Here is a 27915-nt window from a genome sequence, read left to right as displayed (position 1 = left end):
CCACAGACTTCTCGACCCCCTCCCATACCCCAGACTCTTCTGATCAGCCCTGGTTCCTACTGAGAGGCATCGGAGAAAGAGCCTTGCCCCAAAGCTCACCAAGACACGACAGCATCAGGACGGTCGCACTTTCCTCGAGGAAAGCTCACGGGTCAGCACTGCTGTCTACACCGCTCGGGAGGCAACGGCGGTGTGACGGAATAGGAGGTGCCGCAGTAGTGTCAGCGCAATGTGACTCTTTGTGAACGTGCCGTGTGCGCGAGAACTTTCTCCTGGACTGACTGGTCGGAGCCATTCCGGAGCGAGGGGCCAGCTATACCCGAGGGAGTCGCCAGTTTCTGGGAGACCACACGGAGCCGGGCTCTAAGGTAAGTGGCATCATCGCTTTTATCGCTTCCGGCACCGGGTTAAGGCTGAACTCCATGTACGCGAAAACTCACGTGAACGGATCTGCACTTCGTCGCCCGAAAGTTTCTTACGCGATTAGCCGATAGCAGCCAATCTGGCAGCGTATGTGACTGCCGGTAATTTCGCGCGCTTTCTCAAAAGGGCCGCATTTTGCATTGGAAAGTTTTTTTGGAGTGCCCGTAGGTAGTACACTTGCACTAAATGGCACACGCCCAAGCCCAGGGCTTGAATGAGAGGCTCATCGACGCCGTGAAGTGAGAGCCGGTTCTTTGGGACCTGCAGCAAAAAAAAAATTATAAGGCGCGCAACGTTTCAGACAGGGAAAAGCGAGCGGGAAAAAAACCGGCAAAACCAAAACTCCACAACCACAAGTTTACGTAGGCGTTCAGTTAAACAGTCTGTATTCAATGACAAAGTGGTACACACATTTTATTTCGCATTTTATGCCGAAAATTTTAATCCTTGCAAATAATGTGACTCCTGTTATAGGCGCAAACAGCCTTGCGGTGTATTATGCTAGCAACACTGATCGTCGTCTCGATTTCGCGTTGTCGCAATGCGTGAAGCTTGGCCAGTGGGCGACGGAGCGACAGCCTGCCGTCGTCGCGTCGCTTACTTTTTCGCGTACATGGAGCTCAGTCTCGTTGACGTGAACGGTGTGTTCTCCGAATTCGTCGAACGAACAGGCAGGCTATGTCCTTTGCTTCCAGCGTCGAGAGTGCTGCCAAAAGCGTTTGGGTGCAGCCTTGTTTCCAAATTAAGATAACTCCTCGGGCTTTGCGCGAGCATTGTAAAGCTTTATTTGTCCAGCAGATGCAGGGAAGGATTGGACCCTAGCGACGGCTTCGGTCAGTCGGATGGTCTTCAGTTGAATCTCTGGCTCGGAGCTGAGAAGTAATGCCTCCCGTTGGTCTAAAGGGCATTCCCATAGGATGTAACTGAGACGAGCTCTGGCTTTACATAGCTTACACTGGCCATATAGTGCTCTGACCCGGCTATTACAGTAGAGGCCGCACAACACCGGGTTCGGAAAAGAGTTGGTTCGCAAGCGAACCAGAATCGCGGCCTGGCTCTTGTTTAAGGATGTATCGGCTGGAGGATATTTAATCCGCCCTATAGTCCATAGTGTTGAGTGATCTCTCTGTAAGACACTAAGCAGTCGTGCCCCGTGAAGCCCTCGGTGAGCCCACCGCACGTTTCCCGCCGTTTTTGTTGCATTTCGTTAGCGTGACGTCACGTGACACACGTTTACCGCCTTTTTTGTTTTGTATTTTGTTGCATTTCGTTGGCGCGACGTCACGTGACACATGTTTCCCGCCTTTTTTGTTGTGTTGTATTTTTGTTGCATTTCGTTGGCGCGACTTCACATGACACACGTTTCCCGCCTTTTTGTTGTGTTGCATTTCGTTGGCGCGACGTCACGTGACACACGTTTCCCGCCTTTTTTGTTGTGTTGTATTTTTGTTGCATTTCGTTGGCGCGACGTCACGTGACACACGTTTCCCGCCTTTTTTGTTGGGTTGTATTTTTGTTGCATTTCGTTGGCGCGACGTCCCGTGACACACGTTTCCCGCCTTTTTTGTTTTGTTGTATTTTGTTAGCGCGGCGTCACGTGACACGTTTCCCGCCCTTTGTCTATTTTGTTGACTCGGCGTCACGTGACACACGTTCCCGCCGTTTTGTGGTATTTTGTTGGCGCGGCATGACGTGGCACACGTTTCCCGCCGTTTTTGTTGTATTTTATTGGCGCGTCATCACGTGGCACACGTTTCCCGCCGTTTTTGTTCTATCTCTGGGTGGATGCGGGAAAGCGGAGGAGAAGGGACTCAGTGCAGCGAAGAAGATTGATTACGTTACGCCAACGTGGAAAAAGTACCGACTCGCGTGCGTCCGCGCCGGCTGTTTAAATTAGCCTGTTCTTACAACGAAACAGCGCGAAACCGGACCGACGACATTCTCAAGACTGCGGAAAAACCAGCCAAAAAGACGGGGACAAAGGAGAGACAAGGCACACATAAAGTCTCTCCTTTGTCCCCGTCTTTTTGGCTGGTTTTTTCTTAAGTATGTACCAACCTAATCTAAAAACGTTGGTATGTACCAACTAACCCAGATTTCAACTCTAGACTGCGGGAGCGCGCACACTCACAAAAGAGTCAGACGGAAATGGCAAAAGTGACCTATAAACTACAGTGCTTATATAAGTATGGAGAAGGGAAAGAGTGCGGGTGAGGTCCGCGCGCCCAACGATGATTGGCTGCAGCAGTGGCGAATGTGTGCCCGTATGCAGGCGGCGCAGGGTCACTAGACGGTTTTTCCCGCCTTTTTCTTCTTTCGGCGGCGGCCATCATGCCCTCCCGCGGCGCGCGATCACGTGACACAGGTTTTCCCGCCTTAGGCACGCTCTCGGCGGGGACCTGGTGGAGCATATCTACAAACTATTTCGATTTCGCGGCCTTCTATCGCGCTATTAGACGCGAAAAGGCCTCGTAAAATGAATTTTAAAAATGAATAAATGTTTACCACCACCAGCACCGTCTTTTTAAAGTTAGCCTTTCTTATAACTAGCTCGTTGGCTCCGCGTGTTCCCGTTAGCTTTCAGCCGCGATTTTGATCGTGCTAGGCTTTCTCGCTTTTCACGTTACGTTTCGGGCTCGTCCGCGTCGCCTCTTTAAAGTTAGCCTGTTCTTGTAACGAAACTGTAGCACAGAGATTTGAACGCCTCATTTCCACGTGGTTCGAAAAAATAAATAACCGAAAGCACGAACGATAGCGCCGTGAGAGGCCCGCGTTGTTTCCGCGTGTTTGCATTAGCTTTCAACCGCGATTTTGATCGTGTTGTTGACGTACTTATATTTTACCACCAGGATAGCTAAGCGGGCGAGTTGGTGATACATTATGCAAAAAACAGCGCAAACAAACGGGAACGAAAGGAAGAATACGCAGGAACAAGCGCTTGTTCCTTTCGTCCTTCCTTCCTTTCGTCCCCGTCTGTTCGCGCTGTTTTTTGCATAATTAGTTTACCACGTCGCGCTTTTCACGTTAGCCTTCAGCCGCGATTTTGATCATTCCAGGCTTTCGCGCGTGTTGACGTATACTTACTTGTACCACATCGCCCGCCGCTTGGGCAATGTTGAAAGGAAATTTTGATACTACAGCATGCGCCCGTTTGATCTTTTTGCACGTCGCGACCGAGAATGCGCCACGTGGTAAGAATCCGTCCACTCATGGGCGAGTCAAGCGCGCGCAGTCGTTCGATTCACGCGCGAAAACCGCAACGCCGTGTGGTTAATGTTTAAGGGAACTTTTGAGACCAGGGCACGCGCCCGTTTAAACCTTCTGCGCGTGCAATAGCGCGAAAGAAGGCCGCGAAATCGGAATAGTTTGTCGCTGCGCTCCGTCAGGCCGCCACCGAGAGCGTGCCAAAGGCGGGAAAACCTGTATCACGTGACCCCGCGCCGCGGGAGGGCATGATGGCCGCCGCCAAGATAAGATAAAAGGCGGGAAAACTGTCACGTGACCCAGCGCCGCGGGAGGGCATGATGGCCGCCGCCGAGAGAAGATAAAAGGCGGGAAAACTGTCACGTGACCCAGCGCCGCGGGAGGGCATGATGGCCGCCGCCGAGAGAAGATAAAAGGCGGGAAAACTGTCACGTGACCCCGCTCCGCGGCCGCCGCCGAAAGAGGAAGGCGGGAAAACTGTCACGTGACCCCGCTCCGCGGCCGCCGCCGAAAGAGGAAGGCGGGAAAACTGTCACAGCACCCCGCGCCACCGGCCGCGCGGGCCAGGGCCGGTCGTTTAAAAAAATTGCGGTTCTTCGTTCCGTGCCCCCGCGCACGTCTCGAGGCTGGACGCGTGTCGGCATTCGATTTCGAGAACAGCTGCCTTATTCACTTGAATAATTTTACGAACATTACCTGTGCATCTACTTTGCCGTAAAGCACACGGGTGGACTGGATTGAAATACCCCTCGAGATGAGATGAAATCGATAACGTATACTCCCCAAAAATGAGATGACGCATTGGCGAAAAACGGCTTTATCGCGCTGTATTTGCTGGGCTGATTCAGTAGAACACGAATGGCTGCGTGTGAGCACTGCACTTAAGTGGACACAGGAGGTCATCGTTCATAAACCTTCGGCAGATGCTTACAGTAAGCTGGCGATTCATGTGCGGTGCCTGCGAGGATATCAATTTGAAGGCTTTGCGATGAATTCAGCGATAAGAAGGCAGGCCACTCAGAGAAAGTGCGCAGACAGCCCCGTGTTATCTGTGGCTTGTCTTTTATCAATTCAGGCAACAATTTAAATACCCAGTTAATTAACCATTTTGGTGGCTTAACCGAATGTAATGCGTCTGAATTGTTTATTAATTAAGCAATTATATAACCAATTCACATGTTTTGTTAAAGTACAGTGTAATTCGTCAAGTAATTGATTAATCAATTCATTAATTACTTTGTCAAGTTAAATGTTTCCCAATTCAATTAATCATCTTATAGAACTAATTATCCAAGCATGGTAATTAAATATTTATTTATTCAACTGTTCTATTAGTTCGATTAGGGATGATTGACAGATCGAGCGGACATGCTCTGATGACACATTCTGCCGACACTGTGTGATTGCAGGTGTTTCGACGTAAAGTCGAACAAAGGGTGGTTGGTCAGCCTCTTCAATTTATTTGAAATTTTTTACATTGTTGCCTAATCACTGGAAAGGAGCAATCCGCAATTGGTTTTGCTCCAAAAAATTTTTTCCGAAGCACACGAAATTATTTATGACGGGAGAAGTGGAGTTCCGCACTTCAGTGCTATGCTGTTTTGGCCAACTTTGGTTATTAATTACATAAAATTTATTGAAATTAGGCGCCTGAAAATTGTTTGAGTAAATGTATGAATGTTTTTATCTGTGCTCCATTATTTTTGTCTATCTGCAAGCTATAGATGTTTTTATAAAATTGGTCAAAATCTGCCCAAAGAATGTTTTTTTTAATCTAGTTTAGGGGTTGTTATACCAAAAATGGCTTGTGGGAGAGTGGCAGTAATTATGTGTTATCATTAGAGGCCGGATTTTTAGGCACTAAAAAGTACGTTTTAGGCGCCATAAATAGGCGGCTAAAATTGCATTTTAGGCACCTAAAGGGGAAAAATAGGCACTATAAACTTTATCAAAAGTGCGCACAGTTCCGAACTTCAGCGCACAATATCTGCCGTAGAATAAAACAAAAAACACAGCAGGAATGATTTGGGACCTTAAGCAAGGTGCGAACATTAGAAGCCGTTTTTTTTTTAAGGCTGTCGCGCAACTTTTCGTACAATACACATGCTTCAGCAGAGCAAAAGGGACGGTTACCAATCCTTTTAAAACACTTTGGTGTACCTCGAAACGAACAATTTGCTTGTCGTGTACAAAAGTAGAAACAATGAACACCTTAACAGGAGGCCATGTATTTAGAAATTGATGGAAACATTTTAAATGCAAAGCATCTGACAAATGAGTTCAGCCTTCGCTCACACAGGAATTGAACTTATTCATTGCAGGCATACACGATGCTTCAACATTAATAAATATGTTGTCATTTGTGTAAACAGTGTTTTATAGTTTGCGGTTTCACGTGTCTGGAGCCACGCGACTATCAAATGGTGCTTGCCATTAGAAGGGTCTGGAAACCGTAAATACGAGATGCTAGAAAATGTTACACACAGTGCTGCTTGATGCGGAATATGCCGAAAAGAATCATAGTTTTGCACGGGCCTACGTACATCCACGAGGATCCATGGTAAAATAACCACCATCCATCTAGAAATCACTGTTAAAAGCTATGGAAGCAGGGGCTACATCCACGAGGATCCATGGTAAAATAAACATCATCCATTTAGAAGTCACTGTTAAAGCTATGGAAGCAGTAGCAGACAAGCACCATCTAGGGCATAGGGAACGAAAATAAGGCAGGTTACCCAGGTGGAAAATTTAATCAGTTAAACTGTTTCCAGCAGGTTTATGGAACATTTTACAGTTGGTTTCAATTGGAACCAACTGGAATTATTTGGACGAACCTATAACTTACTCCGTATACTTTCCGAAATGTGGTGCCATCTGGTTAACTGCCATTTTAACAGCCAAAGTCATCAACAAGCTGCCACGATAAAATGGCAGAAAAAAAGAAAGAAGGTTCATTATTTGAGACAGAAATGGTAATAGCGCTGCAATAAGACGTACACAAGAAAGACTGACACAGGACAGCGCATGTCCCGTGTCAGTCTTTCTTGTGTAGTCTTATTGCAGCGCGGTTACCATTTCTGTCTGAAAGGAAAAAGGTTGCTTTGATATTTTCGGCTAACGTGGTTGGTATTGTGTACACAGCCGGCGTAGGTGCAGTGTTCACCACAGCCAACTGACGAGGTCATCTAATGTTGCCACGTGTGTGTTATACTCAAAACCGAAATGGATTCGAAAGCAAACAGAATCTGAAAGTAAAACCACAGCGTATTTCAGGCCCCTTTTCTGTAAAATAGGGCATTTTTAGGCACCTAGGTCGGAAATAGGCATTTATAGGCACTGACACCCAAAATAGGCATTTATAGGCACTATAAAAAGAGTATTAAACATATCGTCAACACCTAATTCGTGCTCATATGTAAAAATGGTGCGCCTACGAAGCGTTGAAAAAAATAGGCATTTGTCTAAAATCCGGTCTCTAGTTATCATCCATGCAAACAGACCTATCAAACTGCTGCGTTGATATTTGTGTTTTCAACAAAAAAATACACGATCGCGCTAACTTCATGAAATCACAAACCAATGTAAACTACTTACAGCAGTTAAGAAAAAAAACTATAGTTTTTAAATTTTTTCCACAGATTCTCCTTTACATCAGATTTAACAATCAATAGAGACATGTCGCATAATTTTGTTTCTGTGGTCGTTTTCGACCACTCCAATGAGACTTTTCAGCAAGGATTGGCAAATGATGCTACATTTGATCGCTTGCCTTGTGTGTCTATAGAATGCAGGGAGGATTGGATCTCAGTATCTTAGAAAAGATCTGGAGTAGTGGAAAGGTGTCTGTGGCGCCGAGGGTGTCAATGTCGAGACAATTTGGGCTGCCCATCCCCCCTTAATGCTATGTTTTTGTGTTCTCACTATAACTATATTATGTATGATGTTTCCAATATGGGTTCAGCAGCATTTCTAGAGTGCAGTGCTCTGAGCATAGTCAGGAAATCAGTGTAGATGATGCTGTTTTTGTTATTCTCTTTTACTATTTGCTCACAGCTGCAAATATGGCATAACACTTGGCAGTAAAAATCGATGTGCACGGTGGCAGTGGTACAATTTTTTATTGCTCTTCCAACATGAATTTTGGTTTTTGAGCCATCAGTATAAAATTTAGTGGTGTCATTATTTTTACATTGGGAAGACTTCTTGTAGTATGTGTTCTTCCGACATTTGCTTTTTGTGTAAATGTGTCAGTGGGAAGTCACAAACTGCAGGGAGTCTCTACCGTGTTGGCAAATGTTCATGTCCTTGTGCAATGCTCGGTTGAGTATCTGGTACAGTTAACTCTTCGCATTGATCCTCTAAGCAGAGTACTAAAGGCCTGATGAAATGGGGTCTTTTGTTGTTGAATAATCTTTTGGATGTGCACCTGCATGGTGACAGTGGGTTGGCAGAGATATTTTGGGAGAGAACACGCTTTTAGGATGCGTGTTCAACTCTTCCACCCTTCAGAGCTGACTCAGTGGCTTCAACCTATAGACAGTTTTTTTTTCAGTAGGGCATATATTGTGCCCCAAGTTCTCATGAGGCCTTGGAGCAGAGATGGGTGAAGAAAAAAAACATGATTTCTTGCGTATATTCTGTTTTTCACATGTGCCAGTAGCCTGAGAATGAAAAAAAAAAGTGTTATAAGAGATAACCAGTATGATGTTGCTTTGTTTTGGTGTAGCCGTAATGCTTGTACGTGTTGTGTTTAAGCCAAGCCAGCTGGCATTTCTTTTTTTTTTTCATTCTAGGCAGTCCGTTCTTAAAAAAAAGAAACCTGCTCCACTCTTGGCACGTCATATACTGATTACCGAATGCCAGGTGCCAGTTGTGAGCAGTGCGTTTCAGTTTGCTAGAAGCGATGAGGAGAGCGGCAGCGTTATCCTACGAAACTAGTTGCTGCGGACTATGTACTGCACAATGCCAGGCGGTCGCATATTGTCTCAGAGATTCTTCAAAGCAAGGAATTGACGAGGAACAGTCTGGCAAAGTGGTTGCAGCTGTCAAGAGGCTGAGCCAACTGCAGGATCAAAACTGCGACGGCCTGAACAGTGGTTGGATCCAGTGAGAAAGTTGTGGAATGTATTTGATTTGACGTCTGAACTGCTTCACAGTTCGCTTCGATGTCAGCGCCAATTCATTGCTGGATGAACGCTTCTTTTAGTGATGTGTCTAAGTGGCGTGGCCCTCGATGTCTTGTCGAAGGAGCTCAACACTAAAGACTCTTGCTGCGCCTAGCAGGTGCGAATGAATTTCAGGCATTGCGACTTAGATGAGGGTCATTCCATGAGAAATGACCCAGACTGTAAAAGTGCCCACCGCAATTCCCTGGGCCAGTTGGCGATTAGGTGAATAGACCTTCACTGAGGTATTTATCTCGAAAAAAATTTGCTCACGTGAGTGCTTGTAGTTTCTGCAGAGAAGCAAAAGTTGATTGGAATGGATATTAAAATCAAATGCGAAACAGGATACAAATATAAATCTTGTTTTAAAATTTTTTTTTGAGTCTTGTTTTAGAATCGTTATTAAATCAGCAGTTCGATTAAATTGCCAATGAATGTAAGATGTAATTCACTACATGGACTAATTAATTCAGCCAACAATTTCAATACTGAGTTAAATAACCGTTTTGTGACTTAACTGAATGTAATGCAACTTAATTGTTTATGTAATTAAGTAAATAATTAACCAATTCACATGTTTTGTTAAATTATGACTTAATGTGTTAAGTAATTGATTAATTCAAGCAGTTAATTACTTTCTCAAGTTAATTATTTACACTTTCAATTAATCATCTTAGTGAACTAATTATTCAAGCATGGCAATTAAATATTTATTTATCCAACTATTCTATTAATCCGATTATGGATGATTGACAGATCGAGCGGACATGCTCTGATGACACTGCCGAACACGGTGCGATTGCAGATGGTCCGACGTAAGATCGAACAAAGGCCATGTTCTTAAGGAAGTCACAATATGAGCAGCGAAAACCTCAACACTTTGCACCAAAAATCACAGTCACACCATTCGGTTGTGAAATTGAGGGAAACCCTTTGGAAGCTAGGAAAGCACCTCCACGCATTACAATGCAAAAGAATTTCTTGTCTGATGAGTGGCGTGTACAAGACCTGTCGGGCGGTTTCACTTAATATCAAATAAGGGTGGCTGGTCAACCTCTTCAATTTATTTGAAATTTTTTTACATTGTTGCTCAATCACTGGAAAAGAGCAATTCGCAATTGGTTTTGCCCTAAAAATTTTTCCGAAGCACACGAAATTATTTATGACGGGAGAAGTGGAGTTCCGCACTTCAGTGCTCTGATGTTTTGGCCAACTTTGGTTATGAATAGGACAGGGTCATTTGGAAAGACATGGGAGAGGCCTTTGCCCTGCAGTGCGTGTAGTCAGGCTGATGGCGATGGTGATGGTTATGAATTACATAAATCATATTGAAGTTAGGGTCCTGAAAATTGTTTGAATAAGTATGTGCATTTTTTATTTGTCCTTCGTTATTTTTGTCTGTCTGCGAAGCTAGAGTTGTTTTTATAAAATTTTTCAAAATCTGCCCAAAGAACGTTTTTTATCTAGTTTAGGGGTCATTATATCAAAAACAGCTTGCAACAGAGTGGCAGTAATCATGTTTGGTTTATGGTTTGGTTTATGGGGTTTAACGTCCCAAAGCGACTAAGGCTATGAGAGACGCCGTAGTGGAGGGCTCCGGAAATTTCGACCACCTGTGGTTCTTTAACGTGCACTGACATCGCACAGTACATGGGCCTCGAATTTCTCCTCCAAAGAAATTCAGCCGCCGCGGCCGGGATCGAACCCGCGTCTTTCGGGACAGCAGCCGAGCACCATAGCCACTGAGCCACCAGTAATTATGTGTTATCATCCATGCAAACAGTCCTATCAAACTGCTGAAGTTGATACCTATATGTCTTTTCGACAAAAATATATGATCGCGCTAACTTCAAGAAATCACAAAAATAAACGCAAACTTCTATAAACAGTTAAGAAAAAAAAATTATATTTTTTGAAGTCCACAGATTCTCCTTTATATCAGATTTAACAATCAATAAAAACATGTTGCATAATTTTGTTTCTGTAGTAGTTGCAACCCCTTCAATGAGACTCCTGAGCAAGGATTGGCAAATGATGGTACATTTGATTTCATGCCTTCTGTGTCTATAGAATGCAGGGAGGATTGGATCTCAGCGTTTTAGAAAAGTTGTGGAGTAGCGAAAAAGTGTCGGTTGCACTGAGGGCATTAATATCGAGACAATTTGGGCTGTGCAGCGGCCATGAGAGTGGGGGGGCTACTATGCATACGCCTGCGCACCCCAGACACTCATTTTACTAGCCGACGCTTTGGGAGTTCGTTTTCGAGTCCTTAGGCAGGCACGTGGGGTAGAGCAAACCAGCAAAAACTGGCCCTCTGTCCCCACACATGGTCGTGGCAGCATCTACAACACCCGACAGTGTATGCAGCATCTATGACAGCTCGGGAACGGTGTTGATTTCTCACTCTCCTGCTATCGTTACTGGCAAAAAATGAGATTAACAAGCTTATCCCCGAAGCATCGACATATCTGATCAATAAGTCCAGGAAATTGAAAGAAAATCGCAGCGTGCGGTACAGACCAGTTCCCATCACTAGGCATAAGGTTGTTGTTGTTAGTGGCTCTTTATTTAGCAATAAAAGACGCAATAAGAGTAAGGTGGCAGTATAATAAGGTGAGCCCTGAGTGCATATCTGCGGCACGCGAATACTATGCAAAGGATGAGTTGGAATGCTCTGTACAAAGTTGTAAAAAGATTTCTTCTTGGTTACGATAGATGGAGGAAAAACATTTGTTACAAAGCGTTTCATGACAAGATCAATTAGAGAGGCATTCTGCATATACAAAGATGATCATCCTGATTCTGGCATTGGCCTATCAAAATTTGACACCTTGAGACCTCGATGGGTAAAATGTTATCCCCAGTATGATGTGTGTGTGTCATATTTGTGCCAACTATAAACTTTGTTACGCCACCCTTGAGGATGGCACTGGCTATGCTGATGATATTCACCCGGCGTCCATTTGCACTCCGTCATTAGCACAGTGCCTTTTACGCGAATGCAATCAGTGTATATAAAAGGCAGGGTCTCTGACATTAAGGAACTTCATATCCCAGAAGACGAAGAAATATCTTTAGCGATGTGTGAGTCAGGCGACCTTGTAAAAAAGGCTTTGGATTCTGACACTTTTCTTAACCATTTTCGGGTGTTAGTGGCAAGGTGGAACGTGCACAAGCACATTAGGAAAACTCAAGGTAAAGCGATCTACGAGGAAAAGCAATGCACACAGCATGGAAGCATTGTGTTCCACTCTGATTTTGCTGAAAACTGGACTGCCGTGCTTCCTGATGAGGCTCAGGCATACCACTGGCAAAGGAAACAAGTGTCAGTATTTATATGTGTGGTCAGAACGAGAAAATCTACAAACAGATTTGCGATTGTTAGTGACGATTTGAGCCACGACTCCACTCATGACTGCTTGGCTCTAAACAAAGTGAGAGAATGTGTGGACGACAACCTGTGGGTGTAGTCCAAGATGACACATGTCAGTGATAAAGCCACAGTCATTTAAAAAATAGATACCAGCTTTTTGAGTTTGGAAAGAGTGAGTGTCCGAAGAGCCAATGGATATTCTCAGCAACCGGACGTGGGAAGAACGCGTGCGAAGGTGTTGGAGGAGTCGTCCAGCACCAAGCAATGCTCAAAAACCTGAGAACAAACCCTGAAGGCACAATTCAGGCCGCCGGAGACTGTGTGCTTTATCGAGGAAACTGAAAGGTGTGCATCTAATACATCTGCCCTATTAACAGGCATCCTTTGCTACAGCCGCCATCAAGAATATCCCCTCGCCTAAACCACACTCATCCCATAGCTCCCATGAAAGGCCGCACATCAGCTTTGAATGATTCATTCTTTCCAGATGCAACAGCCCGATGGAATGCCCTGCCTGATAATATTGCTTCTTGCACAGATCGAGCAATTTTCCGCATTTAATTAGCGAATCACCTGTGTCTTACGTGATGTATTCGGCTTCATCAAATAATCTGATCCTGTGTTACTCTCTCTTTTAATGGTTTTTTTTTTGCTCTGTTTCGTTTCATTGCTTTTTTGTTCTTGTTTTTGTTGAGCTGGTATCATATGTTGTTACACACTGTTCTTGCCCCCGCCTTATGTAATACCCACGGGCCCTTAAGGCTTCAATAAATTAAATTAAATGAAATGAAATCTGGAAGTAAAAGAAGTCGCATTCCGCGAGGAAGAGTGGATGACAGTGCGCGCCTTTCATGGCATTCAATTGTACGTGGCACGCACAGTCGGGTGAGTCTGCATGGAAGTAACTAAGTGTACTGGAGTAAAGACATTGTGCGTAGTCGAATCAGTCGAATGAACTATTGCAGCCAGAACCAAATTGTTTTTAATGAAGAAGGTCCCCATGACCCTTTCAATTTGTTAATGTTGCTAAAAATTATTTGAAATATGCCGCTTCCATATTTGACTTTAGCCTCTTTGTGGGTATACTAAGCTGCGCATCGAATCCTGATTGTTTTGGTGGAAGTGAAATGCCAAAAACGTCCCCTGTTCTGTGCGATGCCGCAGCACATCAAGTAACTAACCACAGGCAGTAAAAAACAATCCCGTGTCCTTCACTACAGTGGCTTTCATAGCTAATCTTACGTATTGAGACATAAAAGACTACATACAATGTCCTACCAAAATTGAAAAGCCGTACATGATTCACAAATGACATAGGTTCTTCAGACCTGTATGGTGTGCTCATTGTTGTACAAAGGTCTCATTGGAAGTGTTGTAACTACTACACAAACAAAATTATGCAACATGTTTTTAATGATTCCAAACTTTTATATAAAGGAGAACACGTGGAGAAAGTTTAGAAACTATACAAAATCTGTTTTTTAATTGCTGTAAGAAGTTTTCATTGTTCTGTTTTGTTGGGGTTAGCGTAATAATATCTGTGTTGAAAGGACATAGATATCAACTTCAGCGGTTTGATAGGACTGTTTGCATAGATGATAACGCATAATTACTGCCACCCTGCTGCAAGCCAATCTTCCAAAAACGTTCTTTGGGCAGGCTTTGAAAAATTTTATAAAAACATATGTGGCTTGCAGACGGACAAAAATAAGGGAGCACAAATAAAAACACCCATATATTTACTCAAACAATTTTCAGGTGCCTAACTTCAATATATTTTATGTAATTCATTACCAAAGTTGGCCAAAACAGCAAAGTACTAAAGCGCGGAACTCAACTTCTCCGTCATTTATAATTTCGCATGCTTTGAAAAATTTTTTTGGGCAAAACCAATTGATTAGGCAACAATTACAAAATTTCAAATAAATTGAAGAGGCTCACCAGCCACCCTTATTTGATCTTAAGTGAAACCACCCTGACAGGTCTTGTACACGCTACTCATGAGACAAGAAATGCTTTCGCATTGTAATGCATGTAGGTGCTTTGCTAGCTTGCAAAGGGTTTCCCTCAAGTTCACAACCAAACGGTGATTGTGATTTTTGGTGCAAAGTTTTGAGGTTTTCAGTGCTCATATTATGACTTCCTTAAAAACATGACCTTTGAGGACCTAGAGTGCACATACTTGCAACTTTTTATCGCAAGAAAAAAAAGTGCAGCTTGCATTTTAATCAGTCAGCATTTTGCAAGGAAATGTGATGTATTTTTTTTTAATGTGTATGCACAATGCGGTGCCAAAATGGGGAAAAAATGAATCTAGTACTTAGAAGCGCTTGATGAGTTTGCATAGCTGTTAGTGCAGCCAACACAACACGTCTACCTAGACTTCGTTACACGGACATATTCACGCACAACACCACCACAATTAAGACATCCAAACAAACTCCACAGAAACCAACCACAGACTGCGCACTCCAATGCGCCGGCTGGCCCATTCCAGCGACGCCGGAAGTGCCGAGAGGTGGCGCCACCCGTCCAGCTGTCCGGTCCCTACAGTTTCACAGCTCACTGGTCTGCCAATGGCCTGAGGCTATCTGCACAACCCAACAAATTTCCCAGTCTACAAATAAGCTTGAGCTAATACACTGAAAGAGTCAATGCCCACCTGATGAGTCAAGGTGACCACGCTTGGCTAAGCACTGCATGGTTAAAAGCGAACGAATCTAGCAGATGTTTGTGGTTGGTGACAGCAGTAATTGGTCTTCTCCACAAGTATTGGTGGAACTTGCTGATGCCAAAATTAAGGGCTGTTGCATCCTTTTCAACTTTGGTGTATTTTCTCTCAGCACGTAGCAAAGATCTTGATGGAAATCCTTCTGGTCTCTCAGTTCCATCACTTTCGACGTGTGCCAGGATTGCCTCTAGGCAATGTGACGATGCATCAGAGCTGAGAATAAGCTCTTTCCTTGAATCCTAATGTCTCATAATGGGAGCAGCACCTAGTAACTTTGTTCTCTCGTTGAAAAATCATTCTCTGTTCCTCCCTCAAACCCAGGTCCTGCCGTCCAGCACTCCTTGTTGGAAGAACGGAGCAGAGGTGCGGGTCTATGGCAGAGCCGCTGAAGACCACCTCCTTATTTCATTTCAAGGCCTACGCCTGCTCGCCAGCGCATGATCGTGGTGTTCGGGCCCGGGTAAGTGTTCCTTTTCACGTCTGTTCTCACCTTCAACCCATTCTCCGGCTAGTCACCACCGTGTTCGGGTGTTGTTCGCACTTTCAGCCCGGTCTCTGGCTCATCGTAAAGTTGTTTGGCCGTGTTGGGTTGGGGAATTTTCTCGACAGTTTTAACCTTGCCTGGGTGAGGTTTAATTCCGGAGCTTGAAATAACATGTCCAAGAAAGGCCAACTTCTGGACACTCAGCTCGCATTTGTCTGTTTTGGTTCAAGATCCCATCCTCAGCCAGGTGCTGAAAGGCCCCATGCTCATCTGGTGAAGTCGAGGCCGTGAAAAACTCCATGGCATGTGGAGAAACTCTGAACAGGCCGATGGCCATTGCTATCGCTGTCTTCAAGATGTTCCCTGGAGCCTGGAAAATCTATTGGTAGGCTCGCACTAGGACGATTTTGGAGAAAATTGTCGCACCTTGTAGGCTGGCTGTGACATGAATGTGAAGTACCGGTTAGCGGGCGAGCACTGTTGCTAGTTTTACTGGCTGAATGAGGATCTAGATGATAGCAGGAAAGGGGTAATGGTCGCTGCACTGTGGTGCGGAGAGGGGATGTAAATGTGAAGTAATGGAGAGGGTCCAGTGTGGGGGAAGGGGGCTAAGGAAGGGAGAGAGCAAGAGCAGTAACTGCTGGGAACATCAGTAGTTAGCTAGACCCGTTCCACGATAGGTGCATCGTCAATGAAACGAAGAAAGTGCTTGTGAGCGAGATGCGTGTTGTCGCGCGGGGCTTCTGAGAAAAGGAAGTTGGCGCAGTAGGCTGACATAAGAAAGCACTTTCGTAGTGAGCATCTGTAGCCATCCACAAAGGGGCAATCGCAAATAATGTGTGCAAGAGTTTCGAGATTGTCCTCAGTCCTTGTGCGACAGAAGACCGATGCCACGAAGGCATTGAATGCGCTCTGCTGTCCAGATGCATCCGAAGAGCATTCCCATCGGAGTGAAGCGCTCACGAATTTAGGAGCCTGCATACTGGAGAAGGTGCGGGGCATTACCTGATGACGAATGGCTCACTGCACTACACAGAAAAGTGCTACAGAGGACGCAATGGGGGAATTAAAATTATGCGTCCATTTCGCCAAGTGATCAGCACGTTGATTTCGCTCAGTTCCCACGTGAGAAGGGAACCAGTGGAGCATGAAAATTGCACCGCTGAGTTCCGAACTGTGGATTTTCAGTGGAGTTTGTCCAAGACAGGGAAGGACTTGGTGGTCCTCTCGAGCTGTGTTAGGGCAGTTTGAGCGCTGCACAAAACAACGACAGGGTTGGAATTGGGCCTCTCAAAAATGTTGTCTGCACCCAGATGGAGCGCTGCGAGTTCGGCTACAAAGGAGGATGCGAGGAAGGGAATGCGACACTGCCTGCTTTCGTTTAGAGCTTTGACCTCTATATACATCCATGTCGTGAAACATCTCTGAAGGTCAGGTTCTTGAGTGGTTCCCTGACTTGGAAGATTCTCGGAATAAAACGTACCGGGTAGTTGCCCATTCTGCAGTAGCACTGTACACGATGGGCATCAGTAGGCACTGGCATGTCTTGAAATGCTCTGAACTTTTTGAGATTGATGCGTGGGAGTCCTCTTGATAGAATGTCGCCTAGAAATGTCATGCTCGAGCAATGAAGGTGAGTTTTCTCTGCTGAGGTGCACACCAATCTGCTGGAATCTTTGCGGCAGGTTCTCAAGCTTCTCATCACGATCAAGGCGGCCTTCATAATCGGCAAGCGCTGCACTACCTGGAACAGTTGCAGTGGCAACATCTTAGCTTTCATGATTTGCGCTCTCCATAAAGCCCTGCCCGTATGTAGACTCTGATCATTGAACTGGGAGGCAAAAAAAATCAACTAGTCACCCACTGGAAGAAAGCCTCCAGAAATGATTGCATGGGATATCTGTGCGAGCAAACAGGTTTCTGCAGCTCATTTGGTCAACCGCTGTTGGGAACAAGAGACCCGGATAGGCTCGTTGTGGCATGAAGAAGTAGGACGGAGCATACTCATGTATGCTCCGTCATGTATGACTATCCCAGTATGTCTGAAAAGCTTCTTGATCGCTTGCCTGTATTTGAGTGCTTGGCGGAAGAATGTGATGTGCATGAGTTGTGGTTAATGTTTAAAAATATATTACTCGAGCTCACAGATATGTTTGTACCAAACACCAAATCATCAAGGCTTAAGAAAAGAAGGAAACAATGGATGACAGGACAAATCATGTCGCTTATTAGGAGGAGAAAGCGTGCACTTCGCGCATTCAAAAAAACTAAATCAGTTCTTCACTTTACAAAACTTTCTAAACTAACCAGTGAATACAGAGTGAGTATAAAACAGGCAAAAGACGATTACTTTTCCAGACTCAGCGAAAACATGAAAGAAAACCCCAAATTATTTTGGAAGTATATTAGGGAATGTGGGTCTGAATCACTAGGAATCAGTGAATTAGTTTATAATGATCAGGTCCTCTCCGACGATGAAGACAAGGCAACGTGTCTTAATGACTACTTTCAATCTGTATATTTACCGATACACGACTTAAACACTGTACCGCCTGTGAGCAATGTCCCTCCAATGCAGTCAGTAGAAATTAGTGTTGGTGGTATTCAGAGGCTGTTAGAAAATGTTGACGAAAGTAAAGCTATTGGGCCTGATGGTATTTCACCACGTATTCTTAAAAGGTGCTCGGTATCGATTTCACGTTATCTCTATTTGATTTACAACAAATCGTTGGTAACAGGCAATTTACCGGATGACTGGAAAATTGCTCATGTGGTTCCTGTTCACAAGGGTGGTCCCAAAAAAGAAGTTGGTAATTATAGACCCATATCACTAACATCAATAGCATGTAAGATTCTTGAACATATCCTATATACAGAGGTTATGAGACACATAGCTCAAAACAAATTGTTAATTGAAGAACAGCATGGGTTTCGCAAGGGGTTGTCTTGCACGACCCAGTTGGTCGAGTTTTATCACAACTTAGCATCAGGTGTTGACGCGGGGGGACAAATTGACTGTGCTTTTTTAGATTTTCACAAGGCTTTTGATACAGTGTCACACTCACTCCTTGTTAACAAGCTTCATTTATTAAATATTCACTCTTCTGTACTTAAATGGATTCAAGATTATTTGTTTCAGCGGCGACAATGTGTTGTTTTAAATGGGAAACGTTCAGGCTACGTAAATGTTACATCGGGCGTTCCGCAAGGCTCGGTTTTGGGACCACTCTTGTTCTTGGCTTATGTAAACGACATTTCTGATGGAATTTCATCTTCTGTGCGGTTATTTGCTGATGACTGCGTTGTTTACACAAAAATTGTTACTGACAACGATGTTTCGTGCTTACAAACAGACCTAACAAGAATTGAATCATGGTGTTCCACTTGGAAAATGAATTTAAATGTCAAAAAGTGCATTCATGTTTGCTTTACTAGAAAGAAAAAACCAACTGATTCTCGATACATGATTAACAACGAACTAATACGTAAAGAGGCAGTGAATAAGTATTTAGGCATAACGCTGGCATCTGATTGTTCCTGGAACGCGCACATTGATGACTTGGTGCGCAGGGCAAGTAGAGCACTGAATTTTATACAACGCAATTTGCGATGTTCGCATGTCAATTTAAAAAACACAGCTTATCTGAGCTGCGTCAGACCTATTTTGGAGTATGGCTGTGCGGTTTGGGACCCTTCGAACAAGACGCTCACTGAGCACATTGAACGAATCCAAAACCGTGCAGCCAGGTTTGTCTTAGGACGATTCCGAAGGCGGGATAGCGTAAGTGCCATGAAGAATGAGCTCAACTGGGAACTACTTGCCTCTCACCGAAGGAAACTAAGACTTAAACTCTTATGCACAATATTTCATAATAAAACCGGTATCAATAGAGAAACCTATCTGAAAGAGCTTCACTATGTTTCCAGGCGCACAGACCATAGTCTCAAAATCCGTGAGTATCACTCAAGGACTGGCACTTACGAAAACTCCTTTTTTGTTAAAACAATTAGCGAATGGAATCGACTCAGTGAAATGCAGGTGTGCTGTACCCACGAGGATGTATTTTTTTCCATGCTGTAACGCCTATGGGCGCTGCGGGGTAACCTCTGAATAAAGAATAAAGAATAAAAGTATAGTTTCACAGCTCGCTGGAAGTAGCAATCTACTGAAACCATCTAAATTAGCCAAAAAACTTCCTGGCCTATCTCTAATCTTGAAAGAGTCGATGCCCACCTGATGACTCGAGGCGATGCTTGGGTATGGTATTCTCTGCAGGTATTTTTGGAACCTGCTGACGCCACCAAGGATCGCTTGTCTCTATCTTCGGTGTTGTTTCTCTTTGTAGGAGGCAAAGGTCTTGACTCAAATGCCACTGTTTCTTCGTTTCCATCACTTGCGATGGGTGTTAGGGCTGCGCTTAGACAAAGTGGCGACACATCAACAACGAGCATTACTTTTTTTCCTAAACTAAACTAAACTTTTTTTCCATTGTGATGCCACAATGTGGTAGTCGCACCTACTAGCTTCTCGCTTTCACTGAAATATCTTTGTGGATCCCCTAAGCACTGGCCTTACCGTTCAACAGCAGCTGATGAAGCGGACGTTGATTTGTCAAGATGATGAGCAAAGGGCTGTTGTAAAAGTTAAGAAGCCCAAGGTCGTTTTATAGCTGCTGGACATTTTGGTGAGCTCGTGCATTGGTGGTTGCCTCCACTTTGTTCGGTATAGGTGCAAGGCATTGTTTGGATAATTATTTGAAGAGTATCCACCTCTTTTGCAATGAACTGACATTCTCACACTTCGCAGTAAGATCAATGCTATGTACTTTATCAAGATCTCCCTTCAGAGTCTTGATGTGTTTTGCATCATCGACGGTTCTTTTAATAAGTTGAATGATGTGCCTAATTACTTTTGCGTTTGAACAACTCTCTGGCACAATGAAATGGCCTGAGCAGAAACTTCAACTGGTAGCCGTGTGTACTGAAAAAAGGCCCATACATGTATTATTGCTCCAAACCTGAGGCTCTCCACATCAAGATGAATTGGCTGATAAGCATCTAACAAAAAATCTAGTGTTGCAAACTTTTATCCGCCAGATAATGCACCCCACCAGTCTTCAGCACACGGAACGAGCTAAGTCTCTAAAACGGCAACGAAATGCATGGTACCTATGGAAACTCCACAAGTGGGCACACGCCCTCATCTTCTTGCAGAACATCACTGGCAGTGGAAAATTCTTTCATCTGCTCCACATAAGCTGGGTACTGCTCTGTTTTTCATTGAATGACCTCGGTGCGTCCTAAAGTCAGCATATCATCTTTCATGTCGCCACTGTTTTGCAGTCCTTCTTGGAAGAGTGGAGCAGACACACTACACTATAAAAACAGTGCTTTAGACTAACAACTCAATTATTGGCTACTCCAAAAACCAAGGCTCCCCCAGAGTGTTTACTGAACCACACAAGGCTGTCCGTGGAGGGCACTGGCAGGAAGCGCAGGCTTCCTGAATCAAGTTACCATTGACTTTCGACATTCATTCCAGCTCACCATCGTAGAATTAATGCACTCCAACGGGTAATCTTCCTTCATGCAGCATTGATCTTTAGCCTGCTCGCTGTCCATCAACTGTGTTGTGGACCACCTGGAAGGAAAGCCTTCGTCGTTCATGTTAATTTTGATTTTTGAATTAGTTATGTTACGAGGCATTATGCTCCTCAGGCATTCTACTGTCTATGTCTCCATCCACTACATTAATTTGCAGTTTTCAAGTACTCTCCGGTGTGTCATCGTGACTTTCGGGGGCTCCACTGGATGAGTCGTCATTTTTGAAGTTTTTATTTTGCACCACCTCTATGGAGGGTCAGTGTGGTGATCGGAGTACTGCAGCGGGTAAGTCGTCTTTCATGTTAGTTTTTAATTTAGATCCACTCCACTAGGTGTCACCGTTGTGTTTTCTTTTCCTTCATCAGCTTTTCCTTCATCAGCTGTTGAAGTGAATGGACATTTTTTCTCCATTGAGTATTGTGCCATCTTCCATAACAAGCTGGTGTCAGAATTGAAAGTACATTCTGATTTCTGCTGGGGCATTGCACTTTTCTTGCGGCCATTGTCTGAGGATAAGGGTTGTCATCTTCTGGAGGTTGTGATCTTTGATGGTAGCTGTCGTATCACTTCTGCAGTTTTCTTCCGGACAAGAAGGTGGCTGATCGCGTTGATGTCTTCGACCTGCTGATCGGCACAGTCATATCGGACTGATGCACCAGACATTGTGTCAGCAAGAAGTTCCTTTCTTCGGCATTTCCCTTCAGTGAGAAGACTATGGCGAGCATTTCTTTTTCACTTGCACTTACCGCACCTCGCTGGGTGTAAGTGCTGTGCTTGCAAAGGATGTTGGTTTTCCGTCTTGAAGAGGTGAAGCTCCAAGTCCATTTTCACTGGCATTACACTGAACCACCAGTAGTTTTTACGGGCCGTAGTACAGCACTAGCGATGCCTTCATCACCAAGTCCTTTATCTGTTGAAAGGCTTCGGGCTCCTTATCCATCCATTTCAATGAAAAATCTTTGAAGGACAGGTTCCCAAGTGGTCCCCTGACTTGGGAAATTTTCAGGAGAAAAGAGAGCTCTCAATTTGTGCATCTCATGTGCAGAAGTCAGCGAGTTAAGCTGGTCGTCTTCCCGGAAGTTACCATGATATTCTTTTGTCACCAACGAGCATTCTCTGTACACCACAATGTGAGATCCAACACGCTCCCATGGAAAGCTTGGCTCGGGGTGGACCTTCACTGCTTCTTTCTTTGGTGCTGGTGCACTTTTGTGGCAAGCATCACATGCTGAAATTTGCTCTTCTATCTTGGCGTTTATGCCTGGCCAAAACCCCAGGTGGTCGAAATTTCCGGAGCCCTCCACTACGGCGTCTCTCATAGCCTTAGTCGCTTTGGGACGTTAAACCCCATAAACCAAACCAAACCAAACCAAACCAAAAGATGCTTTTAAGCGCACGTCGCAGAGTCCCCTCGATGCCCATGTGGGACACCTGCAGCTTTTTCTTCATCAGCTGTTGAAGTGTCTTTGATATGACCATTCTTTCTCCGTTGAGTATTGCGCCATCTTTCATAACAAGCTGGTGTCAGAATTGAAAGTACATTCTGATTTCTGCTGGTACATTGCATTTTTCTTGTGGCCATTTACTGAGGATAAGGATTGTCATCTTCTGGAGGTTGTGATCATTGATAGCGGCTGTCGTATCGCTTCTGCGGTTTTATTCCGGACAGGAAGGTGGCTGATCACACTGATGTCTTTGACCTGTTCAGCAAGAAGAGTATGGCGAGCATTTCCTTTTCTATTTACACTTACCGCACCTCGCTGGGTGTGAGTGCTCTGCTTGCAAAGGATGTTGGTTTTCCGTCTTAAAGAGGTGAAGCTCCAAGTCCCATTTCACTGGCATTAGATTGAACCACTAGTGGTTTCTACGGGCCATAGTACGGCACTACTGATGCCTTCATCACAGAGTCCTTTGTCTGTGGAAAGGCTTTGGGCTTCTTATCCATCCATGGCCATGAAACATTATCGAAGGTCAGGTTCCCAAGTGGTTCTCTGACTTGGGAGATTTTCGGAAGAAAATATGCCAGGTAGTGACCATTCCACAGTAACGTTGGATACGATGGACATGAGTAGGCGCTGGCATATTTTGAATCGCTGTGACCATTTCGGTACCAATGCGTATGCGCCCTCTTCATAGAATGTGACCTAGATACAGTCGAACCCGGATATATCGAACCCGCATATTTCGAATTATTGGCTATATCGAACACACAGATTACCCCCTTGAAAATACTATGTAAAAGTATAGGACAGTTGCGTTGTATATCGAATTCCATTTTCGCCGGACATTAGATATATCGAACGCCGCGCCGCGCCCCTGGAAGGCGCGCTTTCCCCAAAGACATTCCTGTCCGGTCCTCAGCCGCCTCAGCCGCCTCAGCGGAGAACATTTCCGCAGTCAGTCAGCAGGCGCAGGGCCCCCGTTTTTTTTTTGTTCCCCGTTTTTGCGCCCCACCGGCGCGAGCTTTCCCCCTCCTCCTGTACCGCCGGCATGTGCTCCGTCAAGGTCATTGGAGCTTAGCGAAGAGAGAGTGCGGCGACGGTTCTCACGCTTCTTGGGGAAAGAGAGAGAGAGAGAAAACGGTCGCTCGTGGGCACATCGTGGGTCTGGGAAAAAGAGAGAGCTCAGAAAAAAAAAAAAAAAACGAAGCCCAGAGCGCCTATCTTTTTCCCTGATCTTTCTTTTCCCTCTGTCGTTCCTTCGCAGTCACGTTGACTGCCGCTCGCATAGGCTTCGCTCTTATCGCTCCATCTGCGCCTCGCGTGTTTTTTTTTTTTTTGTGTGTGTGCCTGTGTTTCAACGCGCGACGTAAAGCAGGCCCCAGTAGCCAACTGTTTTGGCAAGGCAGGCCTTGAAGTGGCCGGAGATGAATGCCCGGAAGATTTAGATGACGATGAGTGCTTGGACGACGCGTTTCGCGACTTGTCCAATTTTCTCGGCGCCGTTCCGTCCGAAGTGACTGTTGAGGACTTTAACGCTGACAGCGAACTTCAAGCGGTAGCTGGCGTTCAAGACGCCGACTCCAGCGACGACGAGGGCAACTGTGTTGTCGAAGAAACGCGTCCGTGCGCAGCCACTGAACTGCCGTCAGCGTTAGCCGTTGCGGCGAAATGGAAGGCACTGTGCTCTCGCACCTGGACAGTCTCGAGAAGATCGAGGCCAGTGTTTTGAACTTCGTTTCCCAGGGAAAAAAGCAGCCCAAAATTAGTGAAAGCGAAATGTGAAAGCGAAATAACGCTTTCACATTGCGTGCCCATACTATGTGATTCGCGGCTGTTCCAAACGGTAAGCCACAGTTTGTTATGATCGGGAGTGCAGTTTTAGCCTATATCTGTATATCGAATTTTCGCTATATCGAACTATTTTCCGATCCCCTTCGAATTCGATATATCCGGGTTCGACTGTATAGCATACCTGAGGAGCGAACTTGTGTTTTCTCTCATTTCAGACGCACACCAGTCTGCGGGCATCTCTGCAGCAGGTTCTCAAGTTCTCATCATGATCACGACGGGCTTAATGATCGGGAAGCGCACCACTACCTGGAGGAGTTGCGGTTTCAACTTCTTGGATTTCATCATTCGAGCTCCAGGTAAAGCCCTGCCCGTATGTAGCCTCTGATCATTGAACTGTTAGGCAAAAGCAAATAATTTGTTACCCACTGGAAGTGGGCCTCCAGAAACGACTGCATCGGCGATCTATGCGAGCACTATTTTCTGCTGCTTATTCAGACAATTGTTGCTGGGAACAAGCGAACCCAATATGCTCTATTGGTGCGAAGGATTCGGAAGCAGCGGACACATATATAATTTCACAGCTCGCTGTAAGTGGCAATCTCCTCAGGCCATCTGAATGACCCAACATGTTTCCTGGGCTATCTGTAACATTGAATGTGTCAATGCCAACCTGATGACTCATGGCAATTTTTGGATATGGTCTTCCCCGCTTGTATTTTGGAACCCGCTAATGCCAGACATGTCATTGCTGGCTTGTATCTTCACTGTAGTTCCTCTTAGTAGGAGTCAAATATCTTGATGCAAATGCCACTCTTCATTCATTTCCATAACTGGCGACACGTGCTGGGACTGCGCCTAGACCAGGAGGCTACAGATGATTCTACTTTTGAAGCGAAAAGCTTCACTAGGCTCCTCAACACCGCGCTTTGCGTGTGGGCCACTCCTGGGCACCGCCGTGGCGTGCCCTTGACCCTCCTCGCCACCCCCTCCCTTCTCCTCCTCACCACTTTACCCTTCGCCGCTGCCGCGTGGCCGCCGCCACAGTCCCAAAAGGAGAAGCTCCTTTCGCATGGCGTTGCGATAACGCGTGAGCGGTGGCGTCGGGCATAAAAGGGGCGCAGACATTCGCCATAGAAGGAGGAAAAGAAGAACCAGAAGTAATGGCGAGAGGGATGGCTGCTGCACGCGCACCTCCTCGCCAGCATTTGCCCTTTCGTTGCAGCCACGTGTTTACCACAGTTGCTACGCATGCGGAAGAAGGGCTAATAACGCGTTTGCCTACACCGTTATCGTGGTGCTATTTGTGGTGCTGGCTGTCTGTCTGGCTGGCTGGCTGGCTGTCTGGCTGGCTGGCTTGCTGGCTGGCTGTCTGGCTGTCTGGCTGGCTGGCTGGCTGGCTGGCTGGCTGTCTGGCTGGCTGGCTTGCTGCCTGGCTGTCTGGCTGGCTGACGGCTGGCTGGCTGGCTGTCTGGCTCGCTGATGGCTGGCTGGCTGTCTGGCTGGCTGACGGCTGTCTGGCTGGCTGTCTGGCTGGCTGATGGCTGTCTGGCTGGCTGGCTGACGGCTGGCTGGCTGGCTGACGGCTGGCTGGCGGTGTGGCTGGTTGGCTGGCTGCCTGACTGGCTGGCTGGCTGACGGCTGGCTGGCTGACGGCTGGCTGGCTGGCTGTCTGGCTGGCTGTCTGGCTGGCTGGCTTATGGCTGGCTGACGGCTGGCTGGCTGGCTGTCTGGCTGTCTGGCTGGCTGGCTGACGGCTGGCTGGCTGTCTGGCTCGCTCGCTGGCTGACCGCTGGCTGGCTATCTGGCTGGCTGGCTGGCTGACGGCTGGCTGTCTGGCTGGCTGGCTTGCTGGCTGGCTGGCTGTCTGGCTGGCTGGCTTTCTGGCTGTCTGGCTGGCTGTCTGGCTGGCTGGCTGTCTGGCTGGCTGGCTGTCTGGCTGGCTGGCTTGCTGCCTGTCTGGCTGGCTGTCTGGCTGGCTGGCTGACGGCTGGCTGGCTGGCTGACGGCTGGCTGGCTGGCTGTCTGGCTGGCTGGCTTGCTGGCTGGCTGGCTGGCTGACGGCTGGCTGGCTGTCTGGCTGACTGGCTGTCTGGCTTGCTGCCTGGCTGGCTTGCTGCCTGGCTGGCTTGCTGCCTGGCTGTCTGGCTGGCTGGCTGATGGCTGGCAGGCTGGATGGCTGGCTGTCTGGCTGTCTGGCTGGCTGGCTCTCTGGCTGGCTGGCTGATGGCTGGCTGGCTGGCTGTCTGGCTCGCTGACGGCTGGCTGGCTGGATGGCTGGCTGTCTGGCTGTCTGTCTGGCTGGCTGTCTGGCTGGCTCTCTGAATGGCTCTCTGTCTGGCTGGCTGGCTTGCTGGCTGTCTGGCTGGCTGGCTGACGGCTGGCTGGCTGGCTGTCTGGCTGGCTGATGGCTGTGTGGCTGGCTGTCTGGCTGGCTGTCTGACGGCTGGCTGGCTGTGTGGCTGGTTGGCTGGCTGCCAGGCTGTCTGGCTGGCTGACGGCTGGCAGGCCGGCTGGCTGGCTGGCTTGCTGACGGCTGGCTGGCCTGCTGACGGCTGGCTGGCTGTCTGGCTGGCTGGCTGACGGCTGGCTGGATGGCTGTCTCGCTGGCTGTCTGGCTGGCTGGCTGTCTGGCTGGCTGGCTGACGGCTGGCTGGCTGGCTCACTGGCTGACGGCTGGCTGGCTGGCTGGCTTGCTGGCTGGCTGGCTGACGGCTGGCTGGCTGGCTGTCTGGCTGGCTGTCTGGCTTGCTGGCTGGGTGTCTGTCTGTATGTCTGGCTGGCTGGCTGGCTGTCTGCATGGCTTGCTGGCTGTCTGGCTGGCTGGCTGGCTGGCTGTGTGTCTGGCTGGCTGGCTGACAGCTGGCTGTCTGGCTGGCTGGCTGGCTGGTTGGCTGGCAGTCAGGCTGGCTCTCTGGCTGGCAGGCAGGCTGGCTGGCTGGTTGGCTGGATGTCTGGCCGGCTGGCTGGCTGTCTGGCTGGCTGGCTGGCTGGCTATCTAGCTGGCTGGCTGACGGCTGGCTGGCTGGTTGGCTGGCTGTTAGGCTGGCTACCTGGCTGGCTCTCTGGCTGGCAGGCAGGCAGGCAGGCTGGCTGTCGGTCTGTCTGTATGTCTGTCTGGCTGGCTGGCTGGGTGTCTGGCTGGCTGGTTGTCTGTCTGTCTGGCTGGCTGGCTGTCTTTCTGGCTAGCTGGCTGTCTGTCTGTCTGGCTGGCTGTCTGTCTGGCTGTCTGTCTGGCTGGCTGTCTGGCTGGCTGCCTGTCTGGCAGGCTGTCTGTCTGGCTAGCTGTCTGGCCATCTAACTGGCTGGCTCGCTGGCTGGTTGTCTGGCTGGCTGGCTGGCTCTGGCTGGCTCTCTCTGGCTGGCTTTGCCTGGCTGGCTGGCTGTCTGTCTGTCTGGCTGGCTGTCTGGCTGCCTGTCTGGCTAGCTGGCTGGCTGGCTGTCTAGCTGGCTGGCTGGCTGTCTGGCTGGCTCTCTGGCTGGCTCTCTGGCTGGCTTGCTGACGGCTGGCTGTCTGGCTGGGTGTCTGGCTGGCTGGCTCTCTGGCTGGCTGTCTGGCTGCCTGTCTGGCTAGCTGGCTGGCTGGCTGGCTGGCTGGCTGTCTGGCTGGCTCTCTGGCTGGCTTGCTGACGGCTGGCTGTCTGGCTGGCTGGCTGGCTGGCTGTCAGGCCGGCTGGCTGGCTGGCTGGCTGACGGCT

General features: G+C 47.1%; 1 long non-coding RNA gene and 1 pseudogene across 1 annotated transcript; both read left to right on the top strand.

The window, feature by feature from the left end:
* Positions 1-84: 84 nt before the first annotated feature.
* On the top strand, positions 85-25492 carry LOC149331601 (uncharacterized). The gene is made up of 3 exons (XR_016284852.1): positions 85-368; positions 15221-15359; positions 24436-25492. It is a non-coding gene; the product is annotated as an uncharacterized LOC149331601 (long non-coding RNA).
* LOC149331602 (uncharacterized) lies at positions 11795-12510 on the top strand (annotated as a pseudogene).
* Positions 25493-27915: the final 2423 nt, after the last annotated feature.

This window comes from Amblyomma mixtum, chromosome 8, assembly GCF_055824585.1.
Source record: "Amblyomma mixtum isolate Tamu chromosome 8, ASM5582458v1, whole genome shotgun sequence".
Taxonomy (NCBI): Eukaryota; Metazoa; Arthropoda; class Arachnida; order Ixodida; family Ixodidae; genus Amblyomma; species Amblyomma mixtum.
The sequence above is the reverse complement of the archived record's forward strand: the minus strand, read 5'-3'. Positions and strand labels throughout refer to the sequence as shown.